Source organism: Taudactylus pleione, unplaced genomic scaffold (assembly GCF_031769625.1).
Source record: "Taudactylus pleione unplaced genomic scaffold, aTauple2 ptg000372l, whole genome shotgun sequence".
NCBI lineage: Eukaryota > Metazoa > Chordata > Amphibia > Anura > Myobatrachidae > Taudactylus > Taudactylus pleione.
In genome coordinates this window covers 13459973-13482892 of record NW_028284773.1, presented here as the reverse complement: position 1 = coordinate 13482892, position 22920 = coordinate 13459973, and the positions used below count along the sequence as shown (strand labels likewise).

Genomic DNA, 22920 nt, shown 5'->3' with positions numbered 1-22920 from the left:
GTGTTTCAGTCGCATCTCCACTTGTAGCTGAAAGGGTGGTAGCTTACGATTCACAGATAGGTTGCATTTAGTCAGGGTGTGCCTACGGACTTGCAGGATAAGCTGAATTGTCTAAAGCAAAGTGTATATGTAGAAGTGTACAATAACACAGATGCGTACAACTTAGCATACAGTATGAATGGAACTGAAGGCAATTCTGAATCAGCCCCATTATGCTGAATCAAGAATTTAAATTCTGGCCAAAAACCAAAGTGAAAATATAGCGAGCTGAAAAGTGCGATAAGTCAGCACTTTGGGAGGTTTAGGCACCCAAAGCAGGACTTTGGGTGCGACAAGCATGACCGCCCAAACACAACTGAATATCGTACCCTGATCCTGTCACTTTAATCGGGAGAAAGGGGGCGATAAAACAATTGAATTGCCCCCTAAGATTTCAAGGAAACACACAACTAGTGTTCCCGCTATTCTGTTTTAGCGTGGCGCCGTGTCCTGCCCGATTTTAAAAGGGAAAAATGCGCCCTGCCCTTTTATAGCGGCGCTCTACTAAAACAGCATGCCCCGAGTCTTCCCCACATGCCCGACAGGTGGGAAAGGTAGTGGTGACCGATCACCGATGGGTGAATAGACACCGTGCGCATGTGCACAGCATCTATTCACTGTGAAGAGAGAGCTGGGGGGAAAGCCCAGCACCTACATAAGTGTTGCAAATTGGGGGCGTGTCACAAGAACACATCCCCTCCCCGGCCAGCCACGCCTCCTTTTCGGAAGAATGCGCTGGGCTCCCCCAGCGCCTTGCCCAGCCCGCAGTCTAGCAGGAACACTACACTTCTAATGCTAGGTACACATTATCCGGGTTGGGTATGGGAGACCGGCAGTCAGGATGCCGGTCGTGAAAACACAGACAGTGGGATCGCAATGCTCAGAGTCCATACAGTGGCTAGGTAAGTATACTAACCCTCCCTACCCCACACCCTAACCCTCCCCTGTCAGTGCCTAAATCTAACCCCTCCTGTCCGCAGCCTAACCCTAACACCCCCATTGTGCCTAACCTAACCCAACCCACCCCGTGGCTAATAGCTAACCCGGCCCGCTATACTTACTTTCAGGATTCCGGCATCTTCATCTCAACTCCAGTGCGGAGGTAAATTGACTACATCCCCATATACCTCCTTATTATTGGGCATAAGGGCCGTAACTAAGTGTGTGCAAGTGGTGCCACCGCACAGAGCTTTGTGCGCAGCACCATCACCGCCCCATGACCTTTGTTTCTGGCAAGCAGGGTGCCGTTAAGACAAGATTGCCCCTGCAGTGCCTGCCAGATAGTCCTTTGGATGGGCCAGACAGGAACTCTGCAGTTTGTACAGCCAATCTGTTACAGACTGGGATTTTTGTGGACCTGGGGTGGAAACAGAAGTGGAAGCAGAAACAGATTTAAATTGGAAAGTTGGTTGTTTTATATGGATATTTGTAGACATGAAAATATGCAGATAATAAGTAGAGTCCCAATGTAAATAAACTTAGAACTGGGGTATGTGGATGATTGTTCTCTCCCACTACAGTAACCTAAGTCAATGTCCAGAAAAGTGGCAGAGATGTCTAAAGTGAAATCCAGAAATGATGCAAATATGGCTGAATTAGATATCCTGATATGCTGTAGAATGGCTTGAATGAGATATCCTTGATGAATGGCTGAACGAGGAGTTAACGACAGGTTTAGAACCAGGAGTGGGTACCCTGTGGGAGACAGGGCAGTCACCACCGGACTGGAGGCTGTGGGACTAGTCAGAGCGGTGCTGGAGATCTGTGGTAGCCAATTAGCTGACAGGAGGCAGGAACAAGGCTTAGGAGCACAGGGAACTCTCTCACAGCAAGCTGCGAAACACATTGCACTGGCAACTACAGGGAACTCCAAACCCCCTTAAGTACCCAGCAACAGAGCGTGAGTGGCTGGGAGAGATCACCTGATGCATCACGATAGGCCCACTATGTCACATGACCTGAGACAAGATGGCCGCACCCAGACACCCGCAGCATGGTGATGCTGATAGCCTTACCCCTGGCCAGCAGGACTAACAAACATCAGACTCCCGCGCGCAGCCAGCGCCAGTCTCCAAGTACCAGCTCCCAAGCCGAAAGGACCACGCCACAGCGTCCGCACTGGTAAGCGCCACAGGCTCCTGCGAAGAGATACCCTGGTCGTGACACAATCAGAGTGTACTCAGGACAATCTGGTCACTGCTGCTGCCTCCCTCTGCACAACATCATTATGCCATGCGTTTAGGGCAGTGGTTCCCAAACAGGGCACTTGCAGGGGTGCCTCTGGTTGGTGGACCAGTACCAAAGAAAATATTTTTTAGTCAGTGTGATAGGTAAAACAAGTGCTAAAGGCTGCCAATCAAAAGAAATGTGGACAAAAAGAATCGCAGCCATGTCAACCACATCATAACTGAACCTTAGGGTGACCTAAGCACAATTAACTTAATTTAATTTTTTCTGTATTGCTCAGTAAGAAAAATTTGGCCCATGGGTGCCACGGAAAAAATTTCAATACTCTAGGGTGCCATTATTCGAAAAAGTTTGGGAACCACTGGTTTAGGGAACAAGGTCAGCAAATGGCACAGTTGAGCCCTGTTCTGGCACTGTCAGACATTATCGGGCCGATCAGCTGATAAATGGCTGATTGGCCAGATAACTGAATAGTGTGTATGCAGGAGTGTCTGACCGCTTCTAACTGTTATGCACATGCTATATCGTTCCCCAATTCCATTGAAGAGATAAAAAGAAAGTACACACGTATCGGCGGCACCTGTCGGGTAGTGTGTACATAACTTAAGTTAGGGCCTGATTCAGATTTGGGAATTAAGTTAAATATTTTCTATGTACCTGGACCATCGCCTATGAATAGCAGGTGGAAAAAAGTGCAGAATTGCAGTTTTGGGGTGCAAACTTCGGGAATCCCTCTTGCACACTTGGGACAGTCCCCCCATGTTAAACTGTCAAAAAAATTTCAAAAAAATACTTTAGAACACCCCAAAAAAGTACTTCCATTTTGGGGGCAAAAAAGTTCAAAGTTGGGGGACAAACTTAAAAACTAGCGAAATAGACTTCTGGGGGGTCCACAAGTATGGGGCAGGTGTTTTTTTTATTGCAGGTGCTTGCGGAAGGTGGATTTTTTTTATGAGATTTAAAACTTCACTTTAACAACTTAAAAATTTGCTGGGAGTACTTATTTACACAGAAAAATACTGCTTAATGCTATTCTTCACCACTTGTTTTAATGCTCTAATTGGCACCAAGTGGCACAACTTAAGTACCCCAAATACCTTCACTAGGGCTAATCGGGGCCATCTATAGTGATCCCCAATGTTAGTGCATCTTTTGGGGGGTGTCAGGCTGAGTTCCCCATTTTTCACAGGACTTTTCGCCAGTTTCAGTTTCGCCGGGTGCCGTTTTCGCATCCTTTCTAATTGAATACGGCGAATAGCGGGAGCGCGTCCAATACTTTTCCGCATGCAAAAAACGCGATGTAGGTGAAAAGTCTGGCATGCGAAAAAGTATAGCGGGTGCGAAACTAATTGAATTCGGCCCTTAGAGAACAAACATCATCTTATACCAATGGTTCCCAAACTCGGTGCTCAAGCCACCCTAACAGTGCAGGTTTACAGGATACCCATACTTAAACCCAGGTGACTTAATTAGCACTTCAGTAAGTTTGATTACACCAGTAGTTCTCAAACTGGGTCCTCAGAACCCCACAGAGTTTATGTTTTCCAAGTCACCCAGCAGTATGTGTATTCATTACTGTCTGACATGTTTTAAAAGATCCACAGGTGGATCTGTGAGGAGACCTAGATAACATGCACTGTTTGGGGTCCTGAGGACTAAGTTTGAGAACCTGTGGATTATACCATCTATGCACTAGCATGGATAACCTTAAAACCTGGACTGTTAGGGTGCCTTGAGGACAGAGTTTGTGAACCTCTGCCTTATACAATAAATCTAATAACTATCTTACCATCTTAACTGGAAAAGTATGTCAAATCATTATAGTACATTGAATGAATTAAGCTGGGCATCCACTATACAATTTTCTGTCAGATATCTGTCCAATCTGGCTGGCTGGAATGAAAACCTGGTAATGTATGGGAGCAAATGACAATCGTCCATTTGCTCACAAACACTGGAAAATAGCCAAAAATGGTTGTTCAAATTGGTTAAAACACACAAATTTAACCAATTTGAAAAAAAAATTTTGTCCTTTTTTCGGTGTTTAAAACCATATGATCAACTGTCATTTGCTCCCATACATTACCAGGTTTTCATTCCAACCAGCCAGATTGGACAGATGTCTGACAGATAATTGTATAGTGGATGCCCAGTTTTTGTCTATTGTGTTACACTGTATGCAATGTAGCATTATGAGTAGCAATAGGCTACTGTTAATTTACAGAAGAAACCTTTTATAATATTTTTCAAACAGAGCACCACAAGGGCATGATGGTGTTTCAGAACAGCAGCACCTGTTTTTGACAAATGCATAAGTCATCACATCATATATCATATATCATTGTTACATATACAGAATATGCAAAATGTATCAAGTTCCTGCAGAGTTATGGAAAAAGAATTGTAGTTTAAAATCATTTATGGATGGTACTACTACACAATCTTTTAAGAGGCTGGAAGATGTTCACATAAAGTGCCTGATGCTGTGGTAGGAGAAAAGCCATAAAACAGGAAGGAACTTTGCACCTTGGTAAAACCATGTTGCACTGTAGGAGAGGGGTGGGGGAGCATATTTAAAATGTACAGAGGTTTAGATTTAAGAAGGTAATGTCCAAGCTCAAATCTGAGGGACTGAATCAGAGTTGTACACTTTGACGCAGCTGCTGTGCAAAAATATGCCAATGCCTGCAGGAGGCATCTGAAGAAAAAATACGCCTTCTGCCAGCATCTCAGATCCAATGCCTGCTTGTGAAGACTTAAGATCGGATCAACATCTGCCACATCCTGCCCACTTGCAAGGCCGGTAAATCTGTGCTGGAAGACACAGACACCGACCTCAGCACTTCCAGAAAACGGGGGCTGACATGCATCAGTCTTCTTGAAACGCAGGCAGTGCTGCCCCCAAATGGCCGAAACCTGTCAATTAGGCTATGCCTTTAGGGGCACTGCGTGCTATGATACAGAACTGGTCATAAGCAATCCCCACTTCATCAGAGATGTACGCAAACCATTGGGTTTGCGTACATCTCTGAATCATGCCCTAAGTTACAGAGTTAAAATAAACCTGTGTAACATTTGTGGGCTACATGCAAAAGCAGCCAGTATTTACCCTGCATGCAAAAGAAAAACACTGCAACATGGTTTGTCCAGGTGCAGTTACTTGCTCTTTTTTTTTTACTTTACTCCCAACTCAGAATCAGACCAGAACAATGCAACTGGCACTGCAAGTTTGGACAAGAGAAACTTTCCCCTCCATTTCATGTTGGCTGACTACAATTCACTAAAAAGTTGAACTTTACATACATAATGCTAGTTATTTTATAGGTATTACATATATTAAAGATGTTATATGTAAACACTTATCTGTCCCTTCATTGATTGGGAGGAATTTTGAAAACTGTACAACCCAGGTTCAATACCAATGCCACCATGTAGATTTGATTTAGGTTATGGCTTTGACACAGCTATTACAAAAATCTTCATTGCTTATTTTTGAGTAATTCTGTTGCAAAGTGTTTTTAATTATTATTCTGATTTTAGATAGATTTTTATTTCAGATTTTTGAGAGATGCTTTCACATTCTGCTCAATATTTCTCTAGGACATTTTGGAATTCATGATTGAGTGATCTAATATAATTCTACCTGTATGCTTTACAGTTGGTATGAGCGGCTTCTGTAAAAATGTTGCTTTTGAGACAATCACGATAGCTTGTAATTGCAACCAAAACAACAACCTCCCCCCAGTCCAACTGTTCCACAAACTTCTTGATCTACTGGAATGGTAATTGTTCAAAGGACAAAGGGCCTGATTCAGAGCCGTTCGCTATTTGCGGTCGTTCGTTCAAAAACAAGGGGTGGCTATTCAAATGATCCGTTCGCAAATTGCAGTCTGTTCCCACCTCTAAGTCTGAACGAGCGAGCAAAACATACGCTCGTTTTTTTGATAAAAACGCCCCCTGGCCGCACGCACCATACGTCATGTCCGCTATTTATTAGATTAATCGAGTACATCAACCAGCGTATGAACTGCTCGCTATTCTTGTGGTTGGTGTTTTCAACCGCTATTTTGCGAGCAGTTCTGAGTTAAAAAAAACAAGTGACGTGGTCAATGACGCTGCTGTATTAATTATGCACTCCCTTAAAACGCCCGTTTTGACCTTTAAGCACGCCTGCGTTCGAATTCCACTCCCCGGTTTTCAAGCACCTTCCCCTGTTACCACCCACATACGCCTCATTCTGTCACTCAAAATAGCAGGCCCTCGCTATATTGCGTACCAACGATTTTCGGCCGCACTGACTGGTTCGCGCATGCGTACTAAAAACCGTACGCATGTGCAGATGTGCGAACATCGCTCGGAACGAGCGTACTGCCGCTAGCGAGTGGCTCTGAATGAGGGCCAAAGTCAGTAATGCCCTACTAATTGGTTGAAAAGCATTTCTAATGCTGGGCATACGCTATACAATTATCTGTCAAATATCTGTCTGGTTGGAATTAAAATCTGGTAATGTATGGGGGCAAATGATATACATAATTTGCTCACAAACACTGGAAAACAGACAAAAATGGTTGGTCAGACAAATTGGTTAAAACACACGAATTTGAACAATAGTTTTTTTTGTCCGTTTTCCAGTGTTTAAGACCAAATGATTGACTGTCATTTGCTACCATATATTACCAGGTTTTCATTACAACCAGCCAGATTGGACAGATGTCTGACAGATAATTGTATAGTGGATGCCCAGTTTTTGTCTATTGTGTTACACTGTATGCAATGTAGCATTATGATCACCCTATCATGAGTAGCAATAGGCTAATAATTGTATAGTGTATGCCCAGCAAAAGTAAAAAGTGAGCAACATTGGGCCTGATTCAGAGCCGGACGCAATTAGCGCTCGCTCGTCCCGAAAATAGGGGTGGCTATTCAAATGAACCGTTCGCTGTTTGCGGTCTGTTCACGCCTCTAGGTCTGAACGAGCGAACAAAACTTGCGGTCGTTTTTTGGAAACTACGCCCCCTGGCCGCTCGCATACTACGTCATGTCCGCTATTTATTAGATTAATCGAGTACATCGACCAGGGTATGAGCTGCTCGCTATTCTTGTGGTTGGTTTTTGCTACCACAATTTTGCGAGCAGTTCTGGCTAAAAAAAAAACCAGTGACGTGGTCAATGATGCTGATGTTTTAATTATACACACCCATAAAACGCCCGTTTTGACCTTTAAGCACGCCTGCGATCGGATCTCCACTCACCGTTTTCAAACACCTTCCCCTGTTACCACCCACATAGGCCTCATTCTGTCACTCAAAATAGCAGGCATTCGCTATTTTGCGAGCACACGATTTTAGGCCGCACTGACTGGTTCGCGCATGCGTATTACGATCCCTACGCATGCGCAGTTGGGCAAACATCGCTCGGAGCGAACGAGCAGCCACTTGTGTCCGGCTCTGAATCAGGCCCATTGTCCCTTATTAATTAATAACTAAAGCCCTATTACACAACACCAATGTTCGGAAAGGACAAATAAGAATATTTTTTTTTTTTACTTTTCACTGCAACTTTGAAAAGTATGTTTTGTCCCTTCTATCACAATCAGCAATGGAGAAATCCCAGAACTATTAGGCAATAATAAAGTGATGTTGAAAGGGCAATAAGCTAAAATAGCAAAACATTTCAAGTTGCTCTGGCAGCACACACCATGAGGCTTAAATCCAGTAAACTATACAGAGTATGTTTTACTTATGCTGGGCATACACTATACAATTATCAGGCCGATATCAGCGGATCACCCCGATAATTGTACTGTGTGTGCAACCGACCGATGCTAAAATATCAATCGGTCGGTCATGCCGGATTGTCCAGCATGTCTGTCCGAAGCGATAATCTGTAAGTTAAAAGTCGGCTGCATCGGGCGATTCCCAGCCATGGCGAAATGGCAGACATTTGCCCTGTTGCTTCACAGGGAAGGAACAGGGAAATGTCTCTTTCCCAGGGGAGGAGCGCAGATATCGGGGCCAATAAACTCTGCAATATCTCACTGTGTATGCCCGTGATATCTGCAGTGTGACAGGCTGCCAGATAAAGTCAATTGGTCTGACAGGCACTTTATCTGGCAGTGTATGCCCAGCATCAGAAGACATGAACCTGTCCAACCTGTGGCTCACCAGCTGTCCCAGCATGCTTTACCAGCTGATAGGAGGGAGCGTATGCTGAGGCTTGTAGTTTTACAACATCTGGAGAGCCACATGTTGGCTAAGCCTGCTTTAGACAGTCACAGAGTGATGCAAAATAGAGAAGCACCTATTCCCCAATTGAATTCCAACCATAGACTTACTGAAACCCTACAATTACTAGCCCTATGAGGTTGATACAATTAATGTGATGCCAGCAATGCAGAGCGCACAGCAGTCATGCATAGAGTAGTCCCAATATTCTGAATTTTAATAAGCACCCCTTTGGAGTATTGAACTTCAATAACCAATTTAGGGGCAAAATTGTGGTGATTTAGGGTGCCGTTGCTTTATGCTGTAGAGAGCATCAAATGAGACGTGATTACACAGGTTATGTGGCTGATTTAAGCCAGGTCAAATAGAGACTTGAAGTCAGCCAGCCACAGAACCTGTGTAAATTGTGTGCCCCCAAAATAGGGATGATATGGCAAACATATATATGCTCCATATATTTCTATGGTGCCACATAAATAAAGGTATATATATATATATATATACACATTTTATATGACGCCACAAGCTATCCACAGTGCCTTGCATAGTACATAACCAGAGACTGCAAACCAAACAAGAAAAGAGTACAAAAGCCTTAAGGGGCATACACACTAGACGATTATTATGAACGATAATGTTATCGTTCATATCGTCCAGTGCGTATGCACTGAATAATCAACGATGCGCAATCCCGGGTGTCGTTAACGATATCCCAGTCGGCTGTACATGCAGATTAATCTGGGGATATCGTTAACGATGCCATGCTGCCGAATGCACGATAGGAACAATTTAATAGCTCTGGAAACCTTTGCCCGGTGTTATTTATATTGTGTTGAATTGATTCGCCCCCTTACAGTATAAAACACTGCAGAACATATGCAGTCATAATACACAAAAAATCAGGCTGAACCCAGAGGTTCAGTGCCGCTGAGGACAATAGGGAGGAGATGATGGTACAAGTGAGGGAAGGAATATATACATTTTACTAGTCAGAATGCAGAATGTAGCAGATGTTAAAAAAACATGAAATAAATATACCAGTGAATATTACTATCAGAATCTCTAGGCACCTTTAATCACCAACTCTTGTAACTTAGTTGATCACTAACCTAAGGGAAATTCAAGAAGTTCCCAGAGCTATTCAATGCGCTGTGAACCTGACTAAAGGATTTCTTCTCGCACCCTCCTGGCACTCGCGGCCGGCACTTTAGTCGGAGAATGCCTGTTCTCATGACTAAACACCCAGGTTAAGTCGCGAGACCAGACATTCTACGACTTAAGTTCTTATAGTCGGACTAAACAGTGTGGTGAATTGAATAGCTCCGGGACCAACTTCTGGCATTATTCACCTCGTGCTTAATTGAATCACCCCCATAGAAATGCATCCATCCCAGATATAAAGTGAATAGATAAGCAGACAGCAGAGTGCTTTTGGATCCATATAGAGGTCCAGATCAGCAAAAGGTTTAGAAGTGTTGGTATAGAGACAATGTTCCAACATAAACCACAAATTGCAATTCATAAAGCAAAAGTCTTAGCATTACATAATCTTACATAGAAAATGTCTTATGTTATGGTACAGAATGCAATAAGAAAATGAGAGCGATAAGGAATATTTCCAGAGATTATCTCATGCGTATTAATTAACCTTTTATGACATTTTACAGAGTTTACAGATATTCCAAAGTAATAAAGCAAATCAGAGCATTCCTCAAGGAAGAGATAAAGGGACAATATAAAGCACACCTATATATGACATATACAGGGAACTATGTAGGACAAATTCCACAGCCCTGGGCATTAGGATGATAAAAACACCAAACTGATGACCGGGTGAGGATGAAGGGGAGCACTGCATAGCCCAGTGGTGTGTGTGACCATGATTGTGTATAGGACAGTGTGAGTGACAATGTATGTGTGTGAGACAATGTGCGAGTGTTGGGCAAAGATTACACACCACGTGGAGCTGACAGAGTGTTGCTGCTGTGTGTGACAGTACAGCCGGTGACTGAGCATAGCAGTGCAGGACAGCAGACATGTCATGTACCAAAGCGGAAGAGGAGATACAAGATGTAGGCACAGTGATAACAGGAGATACATGTAACTCACATGTCTGTGCACCCGGACTAAAAGTAGCTACTTACACAGCACGTACAGTGACATACATAAACATGAGTGGCAGAGAAATGCCATTTGCACATGGAAATACTAACAATGAAGGTGCAATAGAAATAGATATGATAATCGTACATATAGTCATTTACAGGCTACACACTCACATGCAGCAATCTCTGTAGCAAATGAATATAGCAGCAGAACATACACAGAAATAGCATTATATGAGCGTGTGTATATGTCATTATATACCCATCATTACTATATATATATATATATATATATATATATTTATTAATAATACACATTATTTAGATATTGGGACTTACCCGGCGTTCAGGCCCCCGGTGCGGGCGGTCAGGCCCGGGAATCCACGCTCTCCGGTAGCTCTGCTCCCCGCCCGCTAAATCCGGCGGCCCTCCCGGTTTATCACCTGAGACCCATGTTGGGTGCAAGGCCCGGAGCCTGAGACTGACAGACAGTGACAAGAGGTGACAGCACAGAGACGACAGGCGGGAGAGCAACAGCGAAGTCTGGAGGAGGAGGAGGACGACGAGACACCATAGAGAGGGATGGAGGAGACGAGCGTGCTCATAGGGAGGAGGAGTGTAACATGCTGCTGCTGCACACGGGGAGGGGACAGGAGAGCTGAGGCGTGTGTGTGAGAGAGGTGGAGGACAGCCAGGGACTGAGGTGGGGACTGGTGACAGCAGTAACTGCAGCCTTCGTGAGAGAGAGCAGTCTGCACTGGGCTGGGGTCCGGGAAAGAAAGACAGAGAGGACAAGGGATGAGGTGCTGCCACAGAGAGAGGAAGCGACAATGCAATTAGGGTGGTGGTTGTGAGAAACTAATAACAGAGCAGCAGATGTAATGCAGAACTGAGGGCATCTGAAGTGGCACAAGATTTTGTGACGAGATCAGACAGTTGGGAGCTGATTGGCTGAGCACCATTTATCATAAAAAGTGATATTTATCACTAGTTTTGAGCGATAAACTCGTTGATAAATGAGGCTAGCAACAGAAAGGATGATGAGGCACTGAGAGGGCAACAGAGGATGATGGAGCACTGAGGGGTGATGAAGGACTTATGGTGCATACACATGGTCAGATATTACTGGTCAATTTGTACAATAACAATATCGATATCGTTAAATTCGTACAGTTTTTGGCCCCTTCAAACGATGGTCGATGCGCGGGTACGGATGGTCGATATCTACCATCGCCCGTGCATGCATGCCAACCTGTTCGATATTGTCCAGGTTGGCCTGGTTACTATAGGGACCCGTTGCTATAGTCGTTGGGGGTTTGGTGCATGTGCTGAGTGTTCAATATCAAACCTGCAGGACGATCAGACAATGATCATCTGATTGTTGTCTGATCGGAGGCATTGCTCTGTGTGTACGGAGCTTAAAGCTGGGTACACACTTTTCTGATTGCAGGCTGATCAGGTAAAACTGTCCCAATCAGCCGTGCAGTCTTTCCTCAGTGTGACCCCCTGTCAGCCACGTAAACACTGTGCAGACATAGCACAGTGTGTACGGGCTTCTATGGGATTGGGAGGTCGAACCGATAAATATTAGTCCATAAGATGCGACCTCCCGATCCCGACTGTTGCAGGAGCGTTAAAAGCCATTTATCGGCTAACGCTACTGCATTGGGACAGTGTACACACCTATACAATCCAATGGCCGTTCTCTCAATATGAACGGCCCGATGATTGTATAGGTGTGTACCCAGCTAAAGAGGGCAACTGAGAGGTTGAAGAAGGACTAATAGAGCAACAGAGAGGATGATGAAGGTCTGAGCAGTGATGTGCGGTCAGATGGGGCAGAGCCTTTCCTGTTATACTTAGGTATACTCTAGAGCACAGGTTCTCAAACTCGGTCCTCAGGTTCCCAAACAGTGCATGTTTTGAAGGTCTCACATAATTACTAGTGAAATAGTTATCTGCACCTGTAGATCTTTTAAAATGTGTCAGTGAGTAATAAATACAACCCTGAACAAAACACACCAAATTTCCGGCACTATATTCTGCTGTTCCTTTGTATAATGCCCACATGAACCCTCGGGTTCATATATGTATCTGTAAATCGGGCTCCGAAAATAGTCAGTGCCTCTCCAGCCACTTACCTCACCGCACGTCACTGGGTCTGAGAGGTGATGAAGGACTAATAGGGCAACAGAGAAGTTGATGAGGGACTAAGAGGGCAACAGAGAGCAAGTTGGACTGAGAGGTGATGAAGAACTGAGGGCAACAAAGAGGATGATGAAGGACTGAGAAGAGAAGTGATGAAAACTGAGAGGGCAACAGAGTGGTTGTTGAGGGACTGAGAGGGCAACAGAAAGGATGATGAGGGATTGAGGGCAGAGAGGAGGATGATGAGGGATTAAAGGCAATTTAGAGAGTAACAAAGAGGATGAAAAGGGGACTGAGTGGGTGATGAGAAACTAAGAGGGCAATGGAGAGGATGATTAGGAACTGAAAGGGCAACAAATAGGATGATGATGATGGACTGAAAGGGTAACAAAAAGGGTAATGAGGGACTGAGAAAAATGGAAAAAGAGTGACAGTGCAGTGTAAAGTATAGATGTGTGCGAGTAGTTAATAAGGGAATCGGTATGATTTACCGCCGGACAGTTGGAATCCCGACAGCAGCTGCCCGACATGGGTGAAAATCCCGGTCGTCCCTAAGGTAAGAATTCACTAACCTAATTCCCTCCCCTAACCCTCCTTTCTAAGTGCCTAAACCTAACCCCCCCTTCCCCGCCGCCTAAACCTAAGTCCCCCGAGGGGTGCCTAAGTTCCCCCCGGGGGTGCCTAACCCTCCCTCCCCCTAGCCTAACCCTAACCTCCCGGGGGGGTGCCTAACCCTAGGTCTCCCCGGGAGCCCTAAACCTAACCCTCCCCCCCCCGCGCTCGGCGCCCGACATCACTTCGATCGGGATGCCGGACGCTGGTCTCCCGGTGTCGGTAAAATGACAGGTGTCTAGATTTAGACGCCTGTCATTTAATCCTCGCTGGAATAAAGCAGTTGGGAAGCCGGCTGTCGGGATTAGGTCCGCCGGCTTCCCGACTGCATACTGTTAATAAGTGTTGAAAAAGGGGTTAAAATATATGTGAAAAACTTACACAAATAAAAAACAAACATAAAAGGTGATGTGAAAAGTGACTTTGTGTATTAAGTGGTGATGCCCTGAGGAGGCCCAGCCAGAGTAGCCTCGGGGGCCCTACGCCCAAACACACCGCAAATGTAATACATACCAATTATAAGGCCTCATGATTAAGGCACATATATATTTTGTCAAATGTAAGGCCTCATGATAAAGGCACATACATAAATACATCCAAATTGAGAGCCAGCTTACCTGGGAGTCACCCCTGGGAACTCCAACTAGCACTACTAGAACCAGCATGCCCTGCTAATGCTGGCTCATTAATGCATCTCATGACAACAAACAAAAAATGACAGCTGCTCAATCAATCTTGCAGTACTATTCAAGTGCATGAAAGGGAGGGGTCATACCAAGTAGAAAAAGGGGGGGAGGTTAACCCCCTATTGTTCATCAGCATGCTGAATTGTACTAGCAACAATATTTGAACACTATATGGTAATAGAAATTCAGAGATATTAGTTGCATGCATTTGCAAATACATGGGAAGCTGCTAGGCCAAGTCACGGCTTTTCTGTCACTAGCAGTCCCTAACACTAAGGGGTCCATGTCCGGGGCGCAGAGTACCCCAAAAAACGTCCAGCCCAGGAACCCCCAGGGCATCACACAAAAATTGGAAAAAGAGTGACAGTGCAGTGTAAAGTATAGATGTGTGCGAGTAGTTAATGGGTGTTGAAAAAGGGGTTAAAATATATGTGAAAAAATTACATGAATAAAAAACAAACATAAAAGGTGATGTGAAAAGTGACTATGTGTATTAAGTGGTGATGCCCTGAGGAGGCCCAGCCTACGATGTCACTTTTCACATCACCTTTTATGTTTGTTTTTTATCCATGCTAATTATGCACAGTGTAGCCCATAGGCTAAAGTGGCTAGCGAAAAAAATAAATAAACACGGCGCTTAACTAGTCCCCCCTAGAAAAAATATTAAAACATATATGTAAAATAATACAGCGCTGCAAGTCCAGATGGAACCTACTGTGAAAGTTCCAATAATAGATACCAACCAAAAAACACACACTGGACGTGCGCTGCTAAATAATAATAATAATAATAATGACAATATTTAATATATAAATGACATGGCCAAATGCACTTATAAAATTATTAAAAGAAACAATGATGGCAATACAAATAAATGTACATACAATAAACCCCAACAATGGTCCTAAATCTGCAGATGTATCTAATAATGGCTGAGTGTCATGACACTAGGTAAATGCTATCCAATTACTGGTAGTTTAGTTCCTTGGAGGAAAAAACATATGATAATAGGAACTCCACTTGTTGCCAAAAACTATGACAGTAGCTATAGCATAGTAACAATGTATCCTGTGTGAAGAAATAGACACAAATGTCAATAGTGCCAATGCACAATAGCCATACGACCTTCTGGATACCCGACAGTGAAGAAAAAAAGGTAATAAAAAATGGTCACTTAGAAAACCAGCCTCAATGTATGGGCTTATAACTCACGGTTACAAATATAGATGAGGACGTCCGAGGTAAGCTGTATGACAGCAATCGCTATAGTAGCCGGAGAGCTCTCCCCACATAGGCACGTGTCCAGCGGGTCAGTAATCATGCAAGTAGACGTGTATATCACGGCAGTAAATTCCGGGCGTCCCCGGAGACAACCGTGAGCAGGGACTCCACGTGGTCTAGCGCGGGCAAGTGCAAAGAGGCTTTCTGGAACAATCAATTTTGTCATAGACATTCCTGACAGCCGGAGCCAGGTATATAAGGAGCATTTGAAGTCAGTAGCCACACCTTTTTGAGAAAGTCACATGAACGTGACGAAACGCGTCAAAGGGCTTCCTGACTTTTTACCAGTGTCTACCATCTGAACATCCGACTGTACCTGACGCTACACATAGCGGTACACTACACTCCGGTTATCCTGACTAGGACCAGGATGTTCATCTATGCCAGGACATTTGATTGTTCCAGAAAGCATCTTTGCACTTGCCCGCGTATTGCCATCATTGTTTCTTTTAATAATTTTATATGTGCATTTGGCCATGTCATTTATATATTAAATATTGTCATTATTATTATTTAGCAGTGCACGTCCAGTGTGTGTTTTAAAGTGGCTAACGCCATCTTCAGTTGGCGTTAGCTGCGGGGGCCAATATCTGGAATGCATCGCAATCCGGATATTGGTAAATTTGGAGCATCGCATCCGCCTTAGAAACCTATATAGGACGCGGCTGCCATTAGTAATGGAGGGATCACAGCAGGTATACATCAAGGGTATACTTAATATTTGAGGTAAACCCCCAAAAACGGGTGTTTTCGGGGATTATACCTCAAATATACTTAAATAAATGGGCCGCAGAGTGAGAAAGGACTGAGGGCAGTAGAGATGGAGGTCATTTGTAGAGGTGGCTTGAACATGTTTTGTCAAACTGCTACTTTGTACTTGCTTATAACCAAGATTTTAAAGTCCATTCTCAAAGCCCCCCCCCCTTTGCAGCATAGTGTACTATGTACTTAATGAGTGTACTTATAAAACTTAATTATATATTAACCACACCTCAATGCTTGTAAAAAAAGAAAAGTTAAAATGGACACGAAGCAAAGGTGATGAGATGCTGTCACAGAGCAGTAAAGTGAGAATGAGACAAAGCACCATGGGCATAGTGATGTTGTGGAGCTGAGAGGCCAGGGGCTCTATTCAGCATTAGTGTCGATGTTGTCCCAAATACTTTTGGACAACATGACACATTCATTTTTGTTGTTATCATGTTTTTATCCCCTTATCAAGCATTAAACTTTGCAGGGACAGCGGATGTGTTGACACGCTGTCCCTGCGAAGTTACCAATGACAGGTTTTCAGGAGTCCGAAAACAAAACCTTCCTTTTCTTGTTATGTGCATGCTCCGACTTCTAGTGGTCATACACTTCATATCAGTGCAAATAGTCTCCCCCCCTACAGTGTGGCCAGCGGCAAGTATGTACAGTTCTGTGTACATAGGCTTTATATTAATCTACATACATTTATATTTATGTGGTTTTATATATACATATATATATTAGGGATGTGCAGGCTCGGATAGGTTCGAGTTTGCACGTGGAGTTCGGATTTTTCCCTCCAAAAAAACGGAACTCAGAACGAGGCAAAACGTCATCTTACATGGACGAACATCATCATTCCTGGTCTTTTGTCCAGGAATGATGATGTTCGTCCATGTAAGATGACGTTTTGCCTCGTTCTGAGTTCCGTTTTTTTGGAGGGAAAAATCCGAACTCCACGTGCAAACTCGAACCTATCCGAGCCTGCACATCCCTAATATATATATATATATATATATATATATATATATATATATATAACCACATAAATATAAAAAATATAAATCAAACTTGCCTACTTTCTTATTTTCCTCTCTGGGAGAAACCCGGAGAGGAGATGGAGGGAGGGGCCAGTCTATTTGCATCATTAGGGCCCCGTCCCCTCACTGTAAAATGCTGCAAATCCCACATATATAAGTAGGGGGTGGTGCCAAAATGTCATTAGGCTCCGCACCCTACTTGTAGACTGCCGATGCCTGGGAAAAATCTCCCCATTCTGCCCACTTCACTAGGAAATGGGCGGGATACGGGAGAAGTGCCTACTCTTCCGGGGGTGCGGGGGTTAGCCCCAAAAATATAGACTAATATAAAGCTGATGTACACAGTCAGTTTTCATCAATTTAGTCACTTTTGGGAGGCTGGAGCTGGACATACACTGGACATACAATTGCTGCTGGCCACACTGCAGGGAAGGAGACTGGGCTGGAGTTCAAGATCCTGCAGGGACTGATGGGGAAATGTCCTTCTGCCCTTCCCTACAGTTTATGTGAAAGTAAAGGATTTGCTTCATATAACGCCATTCTGAGATGGTGTTAAATAAAGTAAAGATTTATGGAGTATTTTAATATTTATTTGCTTGCTGTATAGCAAAAAACATTAAAGCACTGTAGTGAGCAATGGCTTGCTCTCTACAGTGCAAGATGGGTATTAACGGAGAAGATAATTGTGTTATCCTCCCCATTATCCCTATGCTGAATAGTGAAAATGCTTAAAAAATGCATTATTTTAGTAAAAAACACATTGCTGAATAGAGACTTAAGCTGGGTAGACACTAAACGATGTGTGTACCAAGCGATATCGGCAGCAGCAGGGGTACCAGCATCGGTAAGTGCATACACACTTGCCGGGGGGCATGCAGCATGGCATCATTAATGATATCCCCAGATTGAGCTTCCTATACAGATAACTGGGGATATCGTTAACGACCCCAGGGAGCGCGCATCGTTCATTGCTCAGTGCATACACACTGGACGATTTGAACGATATATCATTGAAAGATGTCATTATTGTTCAAATACATCGTCCAGTGTGTACAGGGTTTTAGGAAGAGATTGTCCTAAGATAGTAGCAGAGGTGGACATAAGGTACTAAGCAGTAAAGATTGTGCTAATACACTGAGAGCTGTAATATTAACAGCATTCAAAGAGAGTGTGTATTATTTATTTAATGAGCACTCCCATAAAACTTTATTGTATATTGAACAAGCCTTTACACTCATGAATGATGCAGACAGCATTCAAATAGACACTAAGAGGAGAATTCAGTTATCCATGACGCTCTATCAGAACCTTGCAAATTAAGCCCTGAAATCTATCAGCACATTTGCAGTAAATGTCTGTGACCTAGGGAATCGGTATTAATTACCGTGACTCGTATACCCCCACAGTTACGAACAGTCCATGGAGATCAAAGTGACTGTGTACCTACCACTCAGTGGTAATACAGCAGCACTGGGGTGCCTGTGAGGAGTGCCAGCTAATAGCAAGGAGAGAAAGACTAATTGCGGGAGGCAGCATACACTGGCCAGCGGTCCTCTAATGCTGGGGATTTTCTGTGGAGTGATGCCTATATTTTTAAAAACATTGGTACGAATGTAACTTGTGAAAAGATCTTCTATAGATTTGTTTAAACTGCAAGCAATAGCATGACTTTTAACAAAACTTGATTTCGTTTTATATATATATATATATATATATATAATATATATATATCTATATCTATATATCATAAACATTTTATTTATTCTATAATACATTAATACTTCAGTTTGTTCATAACTTTTGGCTGAGAGGAGAGACCAGTAAGGGGCGGGGCAGACAGCCCAGGCTGTTAGCCGCTCCCCGGGAGTGACTGTAGCTGAGGGAGAGAAGTCTGTCTTTCTGCAGCCGCTTGTGGGTGATCCTTTTAGGATTGCCCCCCTCCTGAAACCTGGCCATGTAGTAGGCGGTTTGACGAGAGGTTGTTGCGGCAACCGAGGTGGCGGCCTGGTGGGCTGAGCCTGTCAGCTGCTGGAAGATTATCTTGCATGTCAAAGAAAGCCCAGCCTGATGTGGTCACATCTGATGCGACCATGCGAGGCAAGTGGTTAAAGATTATTTGGTAGATTATCATTGGTGAGAGGGGGAAGCAGGGAGGAACTACCTGGTGCAAGAGTGGAGTGTACCTTCTTCTGTTTTATTGGTCAATTCAGCAGGTGGGGAGTTTGAATATTGTAGTTGGTGTGGCAAAATGAGCCAAAATATCAGTCTTGCTGTGTCCTGTTTTCCACAAGGGTCTTTGACTCTTGAGCCTGATACTTTTTTCCCTATGTCCTTCATAAAGTTGTTTAGTTAAAATGTAGCAGAAGTGATAGAATCATGCAGTGGTACCTAACTTCGTTCCAAAAGGCACCTTAACAGTCCAAGGGGTATATTTACTAATCAGCTGGTTGTCTGATAGTGTCACGGCCAGGGTTTCTCGGCATAGGGGACGACGGGTATTATCTGTGAGGGCGATGTGGCGTGGTCCTTTCGGCGGAGGGGCTGGTGTCTGGCGGCGGGCGTTGGCTGTGCAAAATGTTCCGTGGGCCATTCTGGCTGGGGTAGGCCTGGTGGTGTTTCCATTCCGCTCTGGTATGGGTGCCACCATCTTGCCTCTGGTCATGTGACTTATCTGCTCCAGTCCTGGCGTGTCACATGCTCTCTCTGACCTATCGCGATTCTGCACTGGGTACTTAAGGGAGTTCAGAGCTTGTCCAATTTGTAGCAAAGTTTTGGAGAGCGCTCTGTTCTGTTTTGCAAGTGAAATTTAATTTACCCGCAAAGTAATGGGTCTACTGAGAGAGTAAACCAGGATCTCAAAACCTTTTTAAGAATCTTCATGTCCTCTTCCCAGAATAATTGGGTTGAATTTCTTCCCTGGGCTGACTTTGCGCACAACGCTTCTTTCCATTCCTCCACCAATCAGACTCCATTTTTTATTGTGTACGGCCTTCACCCTCGAATCCCGGAATTCCAGAGTTTGCCTGTCTTTGACATACTGGCTGTGGGTGACACTGTACAGAGGTTCGCCTCAATGTGGGCTTATGTATGCACGAATTTGGAGAAGACCTCTTCACGTTACAAAATTCAGGCAGACAGGAAGCGAAGGAAAGTGCCTCAAATGCAAATCGGGGATCAAGTTTGGCTTTCCACCCGTAATTTGCGCCTTAGAGTTTCATCAATGAAGTTCGCCCCATGATTCATTGGACCCTTTTCCATTACTGAAGCAATTAATCCAGTTTCCTACCGTTTCCAACTTCCTTCCTACCAAAGAATTCCTAATTCCTTCCACATATCCCTACCCAAGCCATTGATTTTCAACGAGTTTCTCAACGTTCTTCCAGTTCCTCCACGTGTCCAAACGGAGAGAGGTGTGGAGTTTGAAGTATCCCAAGTCTTGGATTCCCATGTCTGAAGGGGTCAGTTACAGTATCTTCTGGATTGGAGAGGCTATGGCCCGGAAGAACGCTGCTGGACTAATGCCCAAGACATACACGCTCCTACACTCATCAGGAAGTTTCACTCCGCCCATCCAGAGAAGCCTGGTAAGTGTCCTGAAGCCACCCGTAAGGAGGGGGATACTGTCATGACCAGGGTTTCTCGGCATAGGGGACGACGGGTATTATCTGTGAGGGCGATGTGGCGTGGTCCTTCCGGCGGAGGGGCTGGTGTCTGGCGGCGGGCGTTGGCTGTGCAAAATGTTCCACGGGAACTGTGTCATTCTGGCCAGGGTAGGCCTAGTGTTGTTTCCATTCCGCTCTGGTATGGGCGCCACCATCTTGCCTCTGGTCATGTGACTTATCTGCTCCAGTCCTGGCGTGTCACATGCTCTCTCTGACCTATCACGATTCTGCACTGGGTACTTAAGGGAGTTCAGAGCTTGTCCAATTTGTAGCAAAGTTTTGGAGAGCGCTCTGTTCTGTTTTGCAAGTGAAATTTAATTTCTCTACGGCCTATCACCCGCAAAGTAATGGGTCTACTGAGAGAGTAAACCAGGATCTCAAAACCTTTTTAAGAATCTTCATGTCCTCTTCCCAGAATAATTGGGTTGAATTTCTTTCCTGGGCTGAGTTTGCGCACATTGCTTTTTACCATTCCTCTACCAATCAGACTCCATTTTTTATTGTGTACGGCCTTCACCCTCGAATCCCGGAATTCCAGAGTCTGCTTGTCTTTGACATACTGGCTGTGGATGACAATGTACAGAGGTTCACCTCAATGTGGGCTTATGTATGCACGAGTTTGGAAAAGACCTCTTCACGTTACAAAATTCAGGCAGACAGGAAGCGAAGGAAAGTGCCTCAAATGCAAATCAGGGATCAAGTTTGGCTTTCCACCCGTAATTTGCGCCTTAGAGTTCCATCAATGAAGTTCGCCCCATGATTCATTGGACCCTTTTCCATTACTGAAGTAATTAATCCAGTTTCCTACCATTTCCAACTTTCTTCCTACCAAAGAATTCCTAATTCCTTCCACATATCCCTACTCAAGCCATTGATTCTCAACAAGTTTCTCAAAGTTCTTCCAGTTCCTCCACGTGTCCAAACGGAGAGAGGTGTGGAGTTTGAAGTATCCCAAGTCTTGGATTCCCGTGTCTGAAGGGGTCAGTTACAGTATCTTCTGGATTGGAGAGGCTATGGCCCGGAAGAACGCTGCTGGACTAATGCCCAAGACATTCACGCTCCTACACTCATCAGGAAGTTTCACTCCACCCATCCAGAGAAGCCTGGTAAGTGTCCTGAAGCCACCCATAAGGAGGGGGATACTGTCGTGACCAGGGTTTCTCGGCATAGGGGACAACGGGTATTATCTGTGAGGGCGATGTGGCGTGGTCCTTCCGGCAGAGGGGCTGGTGTCTGGCGGCGGGCGTTGGCTGTGCAAAATGTACCACGGGAACTGTGTCATTCTGGCCAGGGTAGGCCTAGTGTTGTTTCCATTCCGCTCTGGTATGGGCACCGCCATCTTGCCTCTGGTCACGTGACTTAGCTGCTCCAGTCCTGGCGTGTCACATGCTCTCTCTGACCTATCACGATTCTGCACTGGGTACTTAAGGGAGTTCAGAGCTTCCCATAGTTGCCAGTGCAACGTGTTTCACAGCGCATGCTGTGAGAGAGTTCCTGTGCTCCTGAAAACCTGTCTGTTTGAGTGCTCACCAGTGCTTTTGCTGAATCCCAGCTTCCCAGCAGCCTACATAACCCTGCCTGCTTCCAGTCTCCTGCTGGAACCATCCTTCTATCTACCCTTTCCCTGCCAAAGGACCTGAGTGTGCAGTTAACCCTGTACCCACACTGCCTCCATTTACCTAGTTCTCTGATTCTACACTGAGCCGTCTCAGTACAACTCTCCATTCAATTCCTCAGCTGCTGCTAATACAATTACTCTATAAACTCCCTGGATTTCATCTCACCAGTATCAATCAGTAACCGTTATCCTGTCTGCAGCCTTGCAGTGACCCTTTGGATTACAAAGACTTTTTATTAGTTCTGCCACTACCCGGACATTATTTATTCTTACTTCACTACAGTTTCTACTCATCACCATCCTCTTAATATTCTGGACTTTATTTTATCCGTGTACATGTCTGTAAGTTCACCCATTAAAAAACCCACTTTTCAATTTAAATCTGTTCAGGTGTCTGCTCCTATTACCACCCCAGGTCCACAACAAACCCAGATCCTGACAGAGAGGTTTAAATTTGCAATGGAAATATACTAAATCAGGCTTTCTTAGCAATTATTTCTATTGCTGTTTTATGGTGCATACACACGATCAGATTTTTCCTTCAGATATGAACGATAACGATTTAAAA

At 44.4% G+C, this 22920-nt stretch overlaps 1 protein-coding gene across 3 annotated transcripts in view; it reads right to left on the bottom strand.

The window, feature by feature from the left end:
• The window catches only part of ATP13A3 (ATPase 13A3), a 189784-nt gene that overhangs the window by 141442 nt on the left and 25422 nt on the right, over nt 1-22920 (bottom strand). For 2 of the 3 annotated variants that reach the window (XM_088444753.1, XM_088444755.1), the window contains exon 1: nt 10895-11183. The exons of the other annotated variant lie outside the window; for it this stretch is intronic. The gene's annotated coding sequence lies outside the window, so the exon portion shown is untranslated. Of the gene's footprint in view, nt 1-10894; nt 11184-22920 lie in introns of those variants that run through there. 3 annotated transcript variants of the gene reach the window in all.